Consider the following 10,147-nt stretch of genomic DNA (forward strand, 5'->3'; position numbering starts at 1 on the left):
CGTCCATTTTAGTTGATAACCTTAACAACCATCAAAACAATGACTCTATAGGCTTAGTTATGGCGACATGTTCGCACGCACACATTTTTGCTAACAGGCTGACTTCGAATCGCTTGTCGCAAGCATTGTCCCTGGAGGCACCGGAGATATTCCTTGCCACTGTATCGATTAAAATAGTACTGCATATTAGTTAGGTTGCCGTACCTTTTATTTTTAGCGTTTTTGGGTACCTTACGCCGGGCAGGGTGACAAGCGCGGAATCTCGATTTCGAGCGTGAAGCATTTGTTAAGCGCGCTCGTGTGGAAAACGTTTTCATATGCGGGTGCGAAACGCCCTAAGAATACAATTAGTGACACACGTGCGCACACGCACGCACATGAACATGCACACGCACGCAGCGACTCTGGAGTTCTCCTTTGAACATTCTTCTCCTGCTGCGACTAGCGCAATGAGGCGTCATCACGTGGTCCATACACTAAGGGTATGCCTCAGCTCCTCTGGTGAAGGAAGAAAATAGGGGGGTGAAAGGCGGGGTGGGGGGGGGGGGGGGGAGAGGTACGCTGGACACTTAAGCGGTGCGAGCACTCTCCAATACCGCGTCGTTTTATTTCTGGGAAAATAATCTAGCGAACTGCGCAACGATGTCTTGCGCAAGAAAGCGGTATACTTTGGCATGATTGCCCGAGGGCCACCGCTAGTGATCATTCTTTTCCTTTTTTTAGCTTTCTCGCTAGAAACAGATGACGGCTTAGTGCGTTTCCTAACGCTGCGCGGCCCTGGCGTCGTTTGTCCAACCGCGGAGAGAGCTTCGGAGCGCTGTTTGCAGTGTTTCTTATGCTTGACTTCGTCAGTGGTTACACTTACACAAATTGCATGCGCAAACATTGCTTCGGCGATTAAAATAATGTGAGAGAAGGACATGAAGCCGCTGTTGTATTCAGCTCATCGGAGGCTTAAGTACAAGCAACATGAGCGTCACCGTAAGCAAACTAGACGTCGGAGAAACGGAGGAGCGAGTGAAAAACAAATAATAGAAAAAACGCCGAGTTGCGCGTCTGGCGCAAGTTCTGTTTACTGTTCGGGTCAGCAAGTAAGCCGATGGCGCAAATGCTCTGGAGTAAGCAGATTCTGACGGAAAGAAGCCGCTGCTCTGGGAGTTCCTTTTTTTTCTCGTCTTTTGATTATTTAAACGAGCTATGTAGCTGAGTAAGCTAGCGTGAGCGAGATGGACACGACAGGTTGGGAGAGAAACGGCGTCGAAGTGGAAGCGCACACATGTGCTCGTTGGATAAAAAGGCCGCCATGTTTGTCAAAAACAAAACGAAATCCGTTGTGGGGCATGAACAGTACGGACGTAAGGCCAACAAATACCGCCGCTTCACGGACACCAGCGTTGCACAAGCATTAGCAGACCCCGTAACATTTTTTTTTTGCTCTTTGTTGAGTCGCAAGGTCCAACGTGATTTCCTTCGCGTCGCAGAAATCATGAAGTCCTGTTACATACATACATACATACATACATACATACATACATACATACATACATACATACATACATACATACATACATACATACATACATACATACATACATACATACATACATACATACATACATACATACATACATACATACATACATACATACATACATACATACATACATACATACATACATACATACATACATACATACATACATACATACATACATACGTGGTTCTAGGAGGGAACAGCCACTGGGCCAGCTCATCTAGATATTAGTCAAAATATGTGCTCGCGCAATCTTGAGGTTCAAATATATTCACTCATCTTACAATTTTCATTTTTACAATTACGCGCTGCCCTTGAGGACTTCCGGAGAAATCATTTTCTTAAAAATCTTCCTGCTCTTAAAGCTTCCTATTAACTTGCCACCATGCTATCAGGTGGTACAGCTCGCTGGCTACCCTAATTCGTAATGTGACGTGCTCGTTCAATTGTGGAAATCTTTCTTTTCAAGGAATCGGTGCACGAGTGTGGAGATGCGCCTAGATGATACTTTATAAAGCAGTTTATAGCATGCAAGGGTTGATTCGAAGAAATATAAATATGCTAGGGAATTTACTAAGTCTTCAGTATTTCAGCCGTCTGGTGTGTCGAGATAAAAGGACTCTAGCGTCTTTACGTAGGGAATAATGAAAACCAAACATTTGCATCCGCTATCTAGACTCGCTACTATGCGGAACGAAAAACACGAGGTGGAAATGTGCGGTCATCTTCTTAAAACCTTTTGCTGCGTTTTCCTTGCGGAAATGAAAGACGGACAGATGTGGAATAAATGCCGATCGATGCGACTTTTTTCGTTTCTGACTTGCGACCGTTTCTTCGATATAATTTAAAAAAAGTGCGTAATGAACTATACGAGAGTGCTTATCTCGTACACGGTACGCTCACCGCATGATCCTTGAGGACGGCTCCGTATGTTTTTAATGAAGAAACAAAAGCAAACACAAAAGAAAACAAAAAAACAAAACAAGATTGATCAATAGGCGTCCGCAACGACGCGCCGAGGTATCTAGTTTAACGTCAGGTGTTTCTTCGTCTGTCTTGCACGATGTACAGGACTTTAAAGATAAGGCTGTGTAACTGCTGCACCAAGCGCTTTGTCCAGATACTGACCATTGAGTTAACTCAAGGTATATTCGGTAATGGAAATAACTGTTACTTATACGTAGAAATATTGTTCCCTCCTCAAAATAGCCAGTTTTCTCAATAATCTCTTGGGTCTTTTGTAAAATTAGAGAAGAAAAGCTTGGCGGACGCTTAGGCTTCGCCTTCAAGAGAGGAACGCGATACCGCAATCGGACCCCGTTCGCATCGCCTTCTCATTCGCTTCCCACGCCTCGCTCCTCTGTGTACACCTCAACCGTGCCGCGATGAAAGGAACGTCTGTGCGCGTAGCACTGGCAGTTTTAAACTCTCCTAGAACGCATTTACTGCAAGTACAGCTATTGCGGAATGCTCGCTTTACGCCACAATTGTTGATTTTGCGAAGTACCCACTAGACATCCATACACTCTAAGGAAAAAAAAAGAAGAGTCCTTTGACTCATTTCGCGTAGTCCTTACTTGCCACGTATACGACTCTATTTAAAGAGGCACGTCAACTCTATTTGGGAGTCATTATAGTCTCTTCGGATGATCGTGTGACCCACAAGAGAGTTAGTCTGCCTCTTTAAAGAGAGTCGTATACGTGGCAAGTCAGGGCTACCCGAAAGGAGTCACACATGCTCTCTTTTTTTTTTTTTCATAGAGTGTAAGGCAATATGCGCACCTACGCAGACGCGTACCTTGTAGATGCTGTGGGTGATGAGGATTAATTATGACTGAGCGCTTTCAATGGTAGGGCCTTTAAATCCCCCACTCGTTGCGCAATTCACATGGTTGTTACGCCATGGTGCGACTCCAGTCTTCTGCCACGCAATATTACATCTGTTAACCTCGCACTACATGTACTTAAAGCAGATTGCTGGGCTAGTCGGAATAATGAACTGTCCCTTTTTCTATCCGTGTTAGCGTGTTTTTTTTTTCTCTTCCTATTTCGCCCAAGAGCTGGAAATGCGTCAAAGCGCACTACATGACACCTGTATAGGATTTTCTTCACCAGCAATTTCAAGCACTGGCGTGACTCTGTTGTAGAACACCTGACTGCCACGCCGAATGATCTGGGTTCGATTACGGCTCGAACCCCTGATTTTTTGTTCTTTGGATCCATCGCGATTAATGACTCACCGACAACGCCGACTTTCCGCTCTCAACCGGCACCGGCGACACCGACGCTGACGCCGGAATTTCTGCTACATGGGTTCCTTAAGGCTATCGCGTTAAATATCTTTATACTACACTCTAGGTATAGTCCTAAGGTAGCCACCGGAACTACTGTGTTTCCGCTGGCGAGTTTCTAAAGGGTTGCGAGTCGCCCACGTGCCCAAGAGTATGCCAAGCACAAGCACAACTATTACGCATTCCGCCTTGGTATTTTGTTATCGAATCAGTTACGTATAACTCCAAAGAGAAAGAACTCGAGAGAATATAAAATGAAATGCTTTGTCTAAGAAGATGCGCGACGACAGTATAAGAGCTAAGGCGTTGGAATGTTCAGCGGATTTTTTTTTCGTCGCTACCAGCATAAGGAGGCGTAAGATTTGAATAAGTCTCGCTCCTCGAGGGAGTCTTCGTCGCCCGTCACAGATTATTCACCCAACCACAGCAAGAAAAAAAAAAGAGCTCACGAAAGAAAGAAACAGTGCTTACGCGTGGAAGTGCGCGGTTGAGGTGACACTCAGAAATGTGCTAAAAATAATAAAAAGAAGTGTTCATGCTACAGCGGGCGTGAAGATAAGGGCGATGCAATGCGAAAAACGGAAATAAAGAAAACGAACACACACAAAAATCTGAGCGAGTATTAAAACGGAGCTCCGCAGTGTTCTAAAAAGTGCAAAGAACAAAAAAAAAAAACCTCGGAAAGTGTCGGTGTTATCTCAACTCGAAACCCCCTGGCCCCGTTCCTTCTCAGTTTTTTTTTCCACAGTTATCTCTACCATTTTAAGGAGTCCAGGAACTGCTACCCGACGTCTCAAAAGAGTGTGTATTCAGTATTTTTTTTTTTACGACACAAAAACATTCCTTACGTAGAGGTGAAGATCAGTGTCCGCGAAAAAAAAAAAAAAGAATCTTTTTGAAATATGAAGCTCCCGTTTGTGTAAGAAAAAAACAAATAAACAAAAAAAACACGTGCCCTGCGTAAACGTGCGCCAATTTTCGTCAGTTTCTGCATCTGTTACTACAGAAGAAAAAAAAAAAAGGGAGCCCAGAAGAAGCAATAAAAAAAATAATAAAAAGCGCGAGAACAGCGACACTCACTGTTCGAAAGAGAAAGGGAAACGACAGGCAGAGTGTGGACGAGTCTGCAACCGCAAATCACGGAGAAAAAAAAAAACCCGTATCGAAATAAATAGCTGACGACACGAAGAAGAAAAAAAATAAAATGCTGGTAGTGAGCTGCCAGACGCATGACTTGCGCGAGCGCGCGCGCGCTGAGAATACCGCGGCGAGAGCCTTGAAATCGCCGGCCATTCAAACAAACGCCAAGTCGCAAGAACGCAAAGAAAAGACGGAGGGATGAAAAATAGGGAGATATAGTGAGAAATGAAAAAGAGGGTGGCGAAGAACGCTCTCGGTGTAGAAGTGTGAAGTTGGTTTCTCAAACAGTTGGCATTTCAAAGATCTCTGCTGCCTGCCGTTGTCGGGTTGTGGAAGGACTCGACGACTTCGAAACAGAGATGAAACGTCCAAAAAAAAGAATCTTGAGCTTTGTGGTTCATAGCGCAGCGCAGCCTGTCTTTTTTTTTTCGTACGTCTCTATTTTTATAGCTGTTGTATGTTTTATTTGAAGGAGAAGAATAAGAAGAAATTGTAGTCTTCTGGGGACACATTCTTAGTACGTGCACGTTTCCCAATGCCTGGGTATGCGACGAACCGTTACTATTCGGAGTGCCTCTCTCGGGTATACGTGGAAGGCTTTACTGACTTTCCCGAAAGAACAGGAATAAAAGAAGCACGGACTTGTACACTTTTATGAAAAAAAAAAAGGTATGATGAAGTATGTTTGTAGTAAGCGTGGTTTGGATGTGGTCGTTGTTACTTCGATGGAGCAATTTTTGTCCTGCGCGGCGTCACGACGTTGCCAGCGGGGGTGAGTTTGAGCGCAGCCAAAAAACGTAGGCCGAATTCGCGTATAGACGCGGTCATTTTCAGGAATACTCCGAGGATACAGGGAAGCTACGTGTGCACCATAATAGGAGTCCGTCTGAATGAATGCGCTGGCGTTGCATGCACTCGTATCTGTGATAGCCTTGGGCGTGCTGCCGGAAATTGGCTGTCCCTGTTACCCACACGTACTGCGGCCAATACTCGGAGAAAGGAATGACTATACCGACTTAATTAATAATTACAGAACGCGTGATGATTGGCTGGCCTCGAAAATGATGAGCTCACTGAATACGTTCCTTGAGAGAGCGGCTACGAAGTTTCCTTGATGATTATCCAAACCTGCCACGAAAATAACGCGACAAACTGCGATGGATTTGCTGTCAAAACAGTAAAAAAGAACAAAGTGCAGTGGTCTGTCATCTTGCACTGTGTCTTATTACATCACTGCCGGCCATGTTTCTTGGTTGTTTAGCGAGAAATGGTCCCCTTTATCGATCACTGCGCGACAGCTTCCGCTGTTTCTATTGTCTAATCTTGTTTCTTCATTCCTTACCCGAAGTCAGCGAGGAACTAAGTTCTTATGACCCGTAGCAAGGCCTCTAGGCCTGACAGTCGCTACAACTACTAGCTCGTTCGTTTTCATCACACGACCGAAGCAAGACAGCCATAAAAAAAGTAAGAATAAAGAAGATAGAGTGTGTGTGTGTGTGTGTCCCCGGCCTTTACTCTTGCAAGAATCGCACAGGACAGTTTATTACCAATTTACGGTGCTTGTTGAGTGGCGTGGAACGAATCGCGTGTGTTGGCTGTTAGAAAGATTATAGTTTAGCACGAAGAGGCACCACTGTTACTGCGCCCCGATTTTCTCCCAGGAATTCAGACGTACGCATGAAAAATTAAGCCTGCTCAAACTGGGATACCTCAGAAGCATGAATCTTGGAGTTATTACTGAGCGAAACAGGGAGCGCTAGAGGAAATAAAAAAGACACAGTCGCGGTGCTTTGCCCTGAGGCTGCATGTACATAAAATTCGTTTTCTTTCTTTTATTTGCAGTATAGGTACGCAGAATGAAATAAAGTGATTAATTGGTACAGCCAATGCGCACGTGTTCCAATAGTGTACTGTTTACGCGTAGTTCGATGTTGCCGGACTGTGTGCTAAAGGAAAATAGTTTTATTACTAAAACGAAAAAAGAAGTATTATTTTGCTCAAGCAATGCCTTATCAACATTTAATGCACAAAATTCTTTGTTGACATTCCGTGGAATTTACTGTTGAGTCTCTTTCTGTACATGTTCCGTGTTAAAACCACTGAAACTGACTCTGGGCTTTGTATAAGAGTGTCTAATGACTCTACACATCTGGCACTGCCTTCACTGCTACCCCCTACTCTGTTCCTAACACACGAACAAGCACGCCGCCTCAAAAAAAAAAGGTTTTGAAACGCTGGACCCTGCCGAAGAATGTAGCGTCGCGCGGCTGAGTACAAAACCTGGGGTTCGATTCGCTTCGTGGAGGCCGCATTGAGATGGGAGCGCAATAGAAAAAAGAAAAAGAAGAATCGTACACAGTGCTTTTAGTCGGCACCAAAGAAACCCAGCTGGTCAGAATCAATCCGTCACTGCTGTTTCTATAATAAGTATCGCGTGGGGAATACCAGTCGATCATTCTCGCAGCTGCAGTCGCTTGTCTTTCATATACGGCTAGACAACAGGAGGCGAGTGTCTGAATCCAGTAAAAGTATACATGAAGCAAGTAACGGCTTTCTCAATTTATGTTCATATACGTAAGAACATGTAGTGAGGGGAAAGCAGGGAGGCTGGCTGGATAAACGTGTCTCTGGCCGGCTATGTACTCCGCCGTTCATTTTAAGATTTCGCGTACCGTTGCGTGGTTAACATAGGGAAGCTAATCTGCCGTATCTAAGCGTTAAACTTGCGCCATGCACGACGTGCACATCAGAGTGACCCCGAGTAAGGTGCGTCTGTGCGCGTTGACCTTTCGCTTTGGTCACGCTTGTCAGATTTAAGCAGTCGGAAAGGCTACAAAGCGGAGATACGCAGAAGGTCACGATCGCCCTTGGCCCGTGTGATAGACGTCTATTGATTCCAAAATGTTTAGGGTCATGCACTTATGCTAAAAAAAAGCTGTTTCGTCTTCTCAGATTGAGCGCGACTTTTCCGCACATTAGCACACGCATATGTTTATCATGTTGGTGAACTCATTTGGACAACAAAGTTTGAAGGTATGCTTTCATCTTGCAGACAGGGCTCTAACATCTTCCGCTTGTGCTGTTCTAGCTGTGCTTAAATCCTTGCTAGTTTCTTCAGCACATTTACAGCACGCTCTTTATGAGCACAGTATTTGTGCGTAGACTCAATACAACAGTGTCTGCCTCAGTGGTACTGTGGTTACGGTGCGCGGCTGCTGACGCGACGGTCGCATTTTGGCCGTCATAGAAATGCGACCACCGCGATGGTCGCGGCGGTCGCATTTTGATGACGGCCAAATGCTCGAGGACCGTGTATTATCAGATGTCAGTGCATGTTAAAGAACACCAGATGGTGCAAATTTCGGGAGTCCTCCACTACGGCGTGCCTCATGATCATCTCGTGGTTTAGGCACGTCCAACCCGTGATACTATTATTATTAGTACAGCAGAAACAAGAACTGAAGTTTCACTGCATGCGCTGCTTGTAAGTACCCTCTTCTGCTACATGTAACGATAAGGTGTGCATATAATGCAACGCCATAAACAGCTTTTTCACTGTGAAATGCTTTGACATAATAAGCTTTGCCATCGGAAGTATCAAAATAGGGCTCAGTGTTCGGTTCTGTTCCAGATGTCTCGGGCAAATATCTAAAGAAAAAAAAATATCATTGCATGTACAGTGGCCAGATCATTAGAGCAACTCGTGCAGAAGCATCCGTTCTCGTACGGAGCGCAATTTCATGTTCTGCAAAGTCTGAAGCACAGCCGCAAACGCAAACGCATCATATGGATTCGAAACGAAGCGCTACTTATCTATTTCTATGTTCCAGCTGACAGCGATCACATGTCAGGTATTTTTAGCTTGCTTAACGAAATGCTTGACAGACCACTTGACAGGCTATTCCAGTATCGTCGTGGCAAAAACGTTACACAATATCTTTTAGAATTTTCATTGTTTTAGTTTTAAGACGCGGACGTGTCAGCGATGCAGCGTAATTGGAACACACGTGGTCGCCCCAGTACTGTGCTTTGTAAAAGGCTGACTCTGATACATACCGTTCTAGAAGAGTTAAATAAATGATCATGTACGAATACCTACGTGGAATGTATGTAAGCTTATTCTCGGGGCGATCTTCAGTTTAGATATAACAGGTATTCGGCACGGTGCAATGCGATCTTTTCCTGACTATTTAGAACTTGGCCCATTACCGCCTCTCGTAGAGAAAACATCGCGAGCGCTATAAATTGTTCTTTTTTTTTTCTTGAAGACTTACAGAGCAAATGACCGACGGTCCACCACTCTTTCAGGACACTTGTCGTTCCTGGCTGCACAAGCACGTGTCGTCGATCGACGTATCCATCATCGTACCAGCGGGCACACAGCAGGCCAAGAGGTAAGTCGACACTGTCGCATCAACGGCTGCGTGAACGCGCGTGAACCACGGCCTCGTCTCTAGCACCCAGCACCAGCAGTGTATGGCCACATCATCATCACCAGTAATCGTGTCGAATCCGCCGAAGCGACTGGAACGTCGGGGTCACAAGCGGCACGCGCTCGGCGGGTGCCCGCGGCCGACTGCGCGCTTCGCGCGAGTTGACTCGCGGTCCGCTTTGACGGCCAGGGGGCGACTCTGGCTCGGGCTGCCCGAAAACCCCAGCGCACAGTGGCGGGTCGTGCTCCATCTGTCGGCAGCGTCGGTAGCGGTCGCGATGTGCCGCCACCACCCTGACTGATGCAGTTCGGTTCAAGCGCTGTACGAATTTTCTTTCGGTACGACCGGGTCGACCTACGGCGACAGATCGAGTTCGGAGATCGCTTTTTTTTTTCCTTTTCTTTTTGTTGCTTCGGAAGATGACAGCATCGGCGCAGCGGAGTCGGCAGCTTGGACGAGAAGCCTTGTTGAAGGGGCTCGGTAAACTCGAGAACCTACGGCTCCTCTCGAGCTGCTGTCTTGCGTCACGTTTTCTTTTTGATAAATCTGATACGCTCATTCTGCTTTCGTGATTTTCCGTGAATAACGGCGACTCACAAGAGCGTCTCCGCGTCTTTCATCCCTGTGCGAGTGAGACAGCTGGAAGGGGTATGCACTCTTGGTTAAAAAAAAACGAAACAAACAGGGAAATTGCATTTCTAACAGCGAAATAGTTGTACTGGTGACAGTTGAACGGACCTTACATCTTC

The 10,147-nt window shown here is 45.7% G+C and overlaps 1 protein-coding gene across 2 annotated transcripts in view; it reads right to left on the bottom strand.

Moving 5' to 3' along the window:
* LOC119388394 (ADAMTS-like protein 5) overlaps positions 1–9,439 on the bottom strand; it is an 84,274-nt gene extending 74,835 nt beyond the window's left edge. The window contains exon 1 of one of the 2 annotated variants that reach the window (XM_049413933.1): positions 9,240–9,439. The gene's annotated coding sequence lies outside the window, so the exon portion shown is untranslated. The remainder of the gene's footprint in view (positions 1–9,239) is intronic. The other variant, XM_037656102.2, reaches the window with a different exon arrangement.
* Between the last annotated feature and the right edge of the window lie 708 nt (positions 9,440–10,147).

Source organism: Rhipicephalus sanguineus, chromosome 3 (genome assembly GCF_013339695.2).
Source record: "Rhipicephalus sanguineus isolate Rsan-2018 chromosome 3, BIME_Rsan_1.4, whole genome shotgun sequence".
Classification (NCBI taxonomy): Eukaryota; Metazoa; Arthropoda; class Arachnida; order Ixodida; family Ixodidae; genus Rhipicephalus; species Rhipicephalus sanguineus.